Source organism: Procambarus clarkii, chromosome 19 (assembly GCF_040958095.1).
Source record: "Procambarus clarkii isolate CNS0578487 chromosome 19, FALCON_Pclarkii_2.0, whole genome shotgun sequence".
Lineage (NCBI taxonomy): Eukaryota > Metazoa > Arthropoda > Malacostraca > Decapoda > Cambaridae > Procambarus > Procambarus clarkii.
Window position 1 is genome coordinate 23,964,330 of NC_091168.1, and position 7,640 is coordinate 23,971,969.

Here is a 7,640-nt window from a genome sequence, read left to right on the forward strand (position 1 = left end):
GTTGATATAAGTTTTGCCCCCTCTCACTACAATCACCCACTTTACAACCATGCCCTTCAATACAATCTGCCACTACAATAGCAAAAAGGATGAAGAGATTGTTTGCACCGAGAGCTAACATTACACATTACAATCTTCTTCCTTTAAAGGAGATTAACTCTTGTGTTTCAGATGATAGCAAAGCTGTTTCCTCGTCACTGTGAAGCTGAGGACGATTTTTGTCCTCTAAAACGTATGAATTCTGTGCTTGAATTATGACATTTGATCCTGAGGACAACACGACCACCTGGTCGTACGTAAACGTGGATCTGTCCGCCTGTTGTTGTTGGGAGTGAGAGAGTAGATGTTCTCCCAGAGGCAGCAGACCACATCTACCCGCCCCTTCCCCTGCTGGTGTTGGATATATCTACCCCCCCTCCTGCTGGTCTTAGCTATATCTACCCCTGCTGATGTGGACTGTATCTTTCTCTGCTGATGCAGACTGTATCTTTCTCTGCTGATGCAGACTGTATCTTTCTCTGCTGATGCAGACTGTATCTTTCTCTGCTGATGCAGACTGTATCTTTCTCTGCTGATGCAGACTGTATCTTTCTCTGCTGATGCAGACTGTATCTTTCTCTGCTGATGCAGACTGTATCTTTCTCTGCTGATGCAGACTGTATCTTTCTCTGCTGATGCAGACTGTATCTTTCTCTGCTGATGCAGACTGTATCTTTCTCTGCTGATACAGACTGTATCTTTCTCTGCTGATACAGACTGTATCTTTCTCTGCTGATACAGACTGTATCTTTCTCTGCTGATACAGACTGTATCTTTCTCTGCTGATACAGACTGTATCTTTCTCTGTTGATGCAGACCGTATTTCCTCCCCCTCCTGCGGCAGATTTCACCTCTTTCTTCTGCAGCAGACTTCTCGCCTCCCTCTGCTGGAAGCAGAGCACACCTCCCCCCCCCTGCTGTAGCAGAGATCACCTTTCTCTCTCGTACCGCACTCTCTACGGGGTACTGAGCGAATTTCAGCTAATTGCCCAGAGCAGACTCGTTCATTAAGTGGTGGGGAAGGAATACCATTACTGAGGTGTCACGGGGTTACAGAGTGTGATTTACAACCACCCCGGCGATGTGTGCTTCACGAGACGCTCTCTGGGGGAAGGTCAGGGCGCCGGACGCTGCATTTGCTTCAGGTCAGAGAGAAGCCCTCCGGAGGGGGAGGATCTGGGGGCGCCGGACGCTGCATTGCTTCAGGTCAGAGAGAAGCCCTCCGGAGGGGAGAGGATCTGGGGTCGCCGGACGCTGCATTGCTTCAGGTCAGAGAGAAGCCCTCCGGAGGGGGAGGATCTGGGGGCGCCGGACGCTGCATTGCTTCAGGTCAGAGAGAAGCCCTCCGGAGGGGAGAGGATCTGGGGGCGCCGGACGCTGCATTGCTTCAGGTCAGAGAGAAGCCCTCCGGAGGGGAGAGGATCTGGGGGCGCCGGACGCTGCATTGCTTCAGGTCAGAGAGAAGCCCTCCGGAGGGGAGAGGATCTGGGGGCGCCGGACGCTGCATTGCTTCAGGTCAGAGAGAAGCCCTCCGGAGGGGAGAGGATCTGGGGGCGCCGGACGCTGCATTGCTTCAGGTCAGAGAGAAGCCCTCCGGAGGGGAGAGGATCTGGGGGCGCCGGACGCTGCATTGCTTCAGGTCAGAGAGAAGCCCTCCGGAGGGGAGAGGATCTGGGGGCGCCGGACGCTGCATTGCTTCAGGTCAGAGAGAAGCCCTCCGGAGGGGAAAGGATCTGGGGGCGCCGGACTCAAGTCTCCATGAAAACATATTTTCCCACCAGCTGCTCACTTTGCCTCGACGTCTCATTATTCAGCGTGAAGAGGGGGGGGACGGGAGCTGGAGTGCCACCATTTGGGAGGGGGAGAGCAAGAAAGGTGATGAGTCCTTGAGAAACACCGCACACTTGGGCTTTAAGACCATATATCCAACCACCGAGACCAGTAGGACGAGAGGACATCACGTGGACCTGGAAAAGAAAGTGAAGAAATGTAAGGAAATACTCGTATCTTGTACCTGTATAGTCAACAGGTGGATTGCACCGAGGGGATAGTTAGGTAACTATCAGGACAAAGCACTAAGTCATTAAGGTTGCATAGCAATTGAAAGGGGTCACGATAAGGATTTGGAATGGGACGGTTGAAGGAACGGTGCACTTGGACGGTCGGGGATTGAACGCCGACCTGCAAGAAGCGAAATCGTCGCTCTGCCGTCCTGTCCAAGTTGCTGGACAAGGGAATGTATTGCAAAAAGATGTGGAAGCCACCTATATCCACAACTCAACCTGTCCTCAGCCTCGGCTCGACCAACCCAGCGCTCGACTCATTAAAAACGCATTCGTCGATTTTCACGTATTACGTATTCAAAATGTGTAGTTTCTCAAATATAAGTTAATATTATTACACCCTAGAATATGCTGAACAGTTTGGTTGGTAGGTTAGGTTCTGTTGGTCAATCTGAACGTTGAGTGTATTTAAAGTAGTGTGCAGAATAACCACATGTGAAAAATAGTGAATGCTTAACGCATTTCCGGCTAATTCGCCTTCATCAGAGCAAAGTAGAATGAACAAAGTAGAATTTTTGTGATCATTGTCGCATCCTTAAAGTAGTGTATTTGTCCTCCTCTATAAATTAATATTATTATATATTAAAGTTCTTTGTATCGTTAGGCGTATGTTAGGTTAGGTGTTTAGGTTCTTTTGCGATTATTCAACCCGTCCTCAGGCTATGTTCATTCCATCCAGCGGTCGACCTCAAAGACACATTCATCAATTTTAACATGATTTTTATTCAAAACAGGATTTTTCTCAAATGTAAATTAATACTGGTATATATATTAGCATATTGTGCATATTTAGGCATTGGTTAGGTTAGGTGTTTAGGTTCTGTTGGCGATTATTTGTATTTGTAGTACGTGGGTGAAGCATTTATAGCGTTGTGATTCGAACAAAATTCGTCAGTGAAGCACTTGTTCCGGATATGTTCGAACGTCAACAGTTGTGAGTCGTGTGTAAACCGCTTTTCATTCATAAACAGGGGGTTTGGCGGGTGCATGGAATCACTTTTGGATCTTTGTTTGGAGGACGGGCTGTTTACAGCGTTGTGGTTCGAACAAGCGTCGTCAGCGAAGCACTTGTTCCGGAAGTGTTCGAACGTCATCAGTTGTGAGTCGTGTGTGAATACCGTTTCTCATTCATAAACAAAGGGTTTGGCGGCTGTATGCAATGGACTTTGGCCTTTGTTTATAAGGCCGGCCTGGATTATGTGTGCTTGAAGTACGCGGGTGAACCATTTTCAGTGATGTGATTCGAGAAGAGGTCGTCAGCGAAGCACTGTTCCAGAAATTATCGTACGTCATCAGTTGTGACTCCTGTGTAAACCGATTTTTCAGTCATAAACAAGGGATTTGGCGGGTAGGTTAACGAGCATTTCGCCTTTGTTGATGTTGGGTTACACACAACTTTAGGTCCAGACTCGTCAAAGAATTCGAACATAAGAGTGTTCAACCTAAAACGCAGCAGGTGCATCAAGGTTAAGAGACCTTGGAGGTAGACCTCAGACGTCCGGAGTCACAGATAAGTGCCAGTATTAAGTGCCACACCCAGCATCACGCCAGCTGTTGCCATCAGGTATCGGAGAATACTCTACATGTAAATTAATAAATATTTACTAGCGACTGAACCAGACTGGTAAGATGGCACGAGATTTTCCTCTGCCTTCTCCTCTGCCTCCTTCTCCTCTTCCTCCTCCTCCTCCTCCTCCTCTTTCTCCTCCTCCTCCTCCTCCTCCTCTGCCTGACGCGAGGTGCTGGACTTATCAATGTGCTGCCCGGATGCAGTCGACCTTCTAAAATCCAGATTAATTGCGCCCTTCCGCTAGCTGGATCTTGCCTGGATTCCAGAGGTTGTATTAGGATCTTGCGCGTCGGCCCTGCAAAATGAACTCATTATTTAAGGTTCTTTTCCAGCGTCTTAGTGTAAGGGGGAAGGGAGTCTTCGACTTAAGGGCTGTAATCAGAACTGTGTTCAGTCCCCCCCTGACACAGTCAGTTTCACGTGTTGGAAAGGTATGTATATTTTATATATTTTATTGCATTGTTTGACAGTTTAATGATTATACTTGTATGTTAATTTCCTCGGAGTTGTTTTGTTTTGATTGGCGTGGACCTCGTGTTGTACCTTTGAAGGTTCTTGACTTTAAGTGTGTGTTTTAGTGACGAAAGATTGTATGGCTGAGTTGGAGCTTGGGGGAGACTTACTCTCTTTCTCACTTTTCCGGAATTGAGAGAAAGGAAGGGAAGGTAAAGGGAGGGAATGTATGGTAAAGAGGAGGACTTAGGAATAAAGAGAGGGAGAGGAAGGTGACAGGGAGAAGGAAAAGGAGGATTTATATGAAAATGCAAATCAAACAACAGCTTCCAGCTGCTGCTGCTCCTGCTGCTGCTGCTGCTGCTCCTGCTGCTGCTGTTGCTGCTGCTGCTGCTGCTGCTGTTGCTGCTGCTCCTGCTGTTGCTGCTGCTGCTGCTTCTGCTGCTGCTGCTGCTGCTGCTGCTGCTGCTTCTGCTGCTGCTGCTGCTGCTGCTGTTGCTGCTTCTGCTGCTGCTGCTGCTGCTGCTGCTGCTTCTGCTACTGCTGTTGCTGCTGCTACTACTGCTGCTGCTGCTTCTGCTGCTGCTGTTGCTGCTGCTGCTGCTCCTGCTGTTGCTGCTGCTGCTGCTGCTGCTTCTGCTGCTGCTGCTGCTGTTGCTGCTGCTGCTGCTGCTGCTGCTGCTGCTGCTTCTGCTGCTGCTGCTGCTGTTGCTGCTGCTGCTGCTGCTGCTTCTGCTGCTGCTGCTGCTGCTGCTGCTTCTTCTGCTGCTGCTGCTGCTGCTGCTGCTTCTGCTGCTGCTGCTGCTGCTGCTTCTGCTGCTGCTGTTGCTGCTGCTACTGCTGCTGCTGCTGCTGCTGCTGCTGCTGCTTCTGCTGCTGCTGTTGCTGCTGCTGCTGCTGCTGCTGCTGCTCCTGCTGTTGCTGCTGCTGCTGCTGCTGCTGCTGCTTCTGCTGCTGCTGCTGCTGCTGCTGCTGTTGCTGCTGCTGCTGCTGCTTCTGCTGCTGCTGCTTCTGCTGCTGCTGCTGCTGCTGCTGTCGCTGCTGCTACTGCTGCTGCTGCTGCTGCTCCTGCTGTTGCTGCTGCTACTGCTCCTGCTACTGCTGCTGCTACTGTTCCTGCTGCTGCTGCTGCTGCTGCTCCTGCTGCTCCTGCTGCTGCTACTGCTCCTGCTGCTCCTGCTACATACCGTGTGTAGGCAGTGCAATATCAGATTAGGAAGGAATTATCAAGGGATAGCACCCAAGCCATTACAACTATATAGCATATCAGATTAGGAAAAGCAGAAGGTTCTCTCCATCATCTTCACTCTTCCCGACTCCGGTGGCAGTTAAGTGATAGTTCCAGCATGTTGGATTATATCACCGCTCTTAAACTGAACAGGAAGGGAGAATTGTGAAATTTAATAATGCTATGCAGGCGATGAGTCACAATAACGTGGCTTCAGTATGTTGACCAGACCACACACTAGAAGGTGAAGGGACGACGTCTTTTCGGTCCGTCCTGGACCATTCTCAAGTCAATCGACTTAATAATGCTAATCTTACTAGCATTATTAAAATCACCTTTGAGAACGCAATTTATTGATGGTTGTTCGTTTATAATTCACGTAATTTATAAACTTAAATTATACATTAACCAGTTGTATTGTAATAGGAAATGGGAGTAAAAAGCTTTCAACCTATTAACTGAAGTTAGAAGTCCACTCAGATTTTTTTTACATTTTATGTGTGTATTAAACTACACAATATATTTTTTGTGTATTTTTTTACACATTTCTTTATAGACCTGTGTAAACAAAAATATCCAATTAAGTTACATTTGTTAAAATAGTTTCCGGAAGTTAGACGGGTTCTTGGACTAACAGTAAACTAATATAAACAATTAATAATATATGTAACATTTTGTAACTTGTAAACAAAAAACAATTAAAGTCAAGAGATTAGAGAAATAAACCCCTTGGTAAACCATCATTTAGGAGTGAAAAAAAAATCCTTGGTAAACCATCATTTAGGAGTGAAAAAAATCCTTGGTAAACCATCAATTAGGAGTGAACAAAAATCCTTGGTAAACCATCATTTAGAGTGAAAAAAATCCTTGGTAAACCATCATTTAGAGTGAACAAAAATCCTTGGTAAACCATCAAGGAGAGTGCAGTAAAGTCTTGGTAAACTAAGTAAACCAGCAGGACGATTTAGGAGAAATATTTCATGTGGCAGATGTGGTCTTAGTGAGGAAGTCAATGCCAAAACGGCCCACTTTAAGCGGAGCTCTACGGGAGCTCTAACAGGCCCAGTTAACTCTAACAGCCTCTGAGAGCTCTACGGGAACTCTAACAGCCTCTGGGACGTCTACGGGAGCTCTAACAGCCTTCAGGAGCTCTAACAACCCCCGGGAGCTCTACGGCAGCTCTATCAGCCCCCAGCAGCTCTACGGGAACTGTAATAGTATTCGGGAGCTCTACGGCAGCTCTAACAGCCTCTGGGAGCTCTAACAGCCTCAAGGAGCTCTAACAGCCTCCGGGAGGTCTACGGGGGCTCTACCATCCTCCGGGGGCTCTACCAGCCTCTGGGGGCTCTACCAGCCTCCGGGGAGCCCCGGGTGTTGGGGAGCCTTCCCCGCGCGACGCGAGAGAGCCGCAGTCTTTCGATATTGGTAAACATGGATGGAAGTGCTTTAATGGTCTGAAAACCTCACAACTGCACCCAGACGAGTGCACACACACGCGCACACTCTAGGGGTCTGGTAGCTGAGCGGACAGCGCGCAGGACTCGTAATTCTGTGGCCCGGGTTCGATTTCCGAACCAGGCAGAAACAAATGAGCAATGTTTCTTTCACCCCTTGATGCCCTCTGTTACCTAGCAGTAAATAGGTACCTGGGAATTAGACAGCTGTTACGATGCTGCTTCCTGGGGGTTTGTGTGTGTGGACAAAATAAAATAGTTAGTAGTTAGTTACAGTTGATTGATTGACAGTTGAGAGGCGGGCCGAAAGAGCCGAGCTCAACCCCCGCAAGCACAACTAGGTGAATACACACACACACGCACACGCACACGCACACGCACACACACACACGCACACACGATATAACAACTTCCAGAAAATCCCAAGATATTTCCATTACCTTTCACAGATATAAAGGTTTCTTATTAATTAAAGCCCCTCGCCTTACCATTCTACTGTTTATCAAAACACCCGTCACAGTGCCTCCTGTGTATCAAAACACCCGTCACAGTGCCTCCTGTGTATCACAACACCCGTCACAGTGCCTCCTGTGTATCACAACACCCGTCACAGTGCCTCCTGTGTATCAGAACACCCGTCACAGTGCCTCCTGTGTATCAAAACACCCGTCACAGTGCCTCCTGTGTATCAGAACACCCGTCACAGTGCCTCCTGTGTATCAGAACACCCGTCACAGTGCCTCCTGTGTATCAGAACACCCGTCACAGTGCCACCTGTGTATCAGAACACCCGTCACAGTGCCACCTGTGTATCAGAACACCCGTCACAGTGC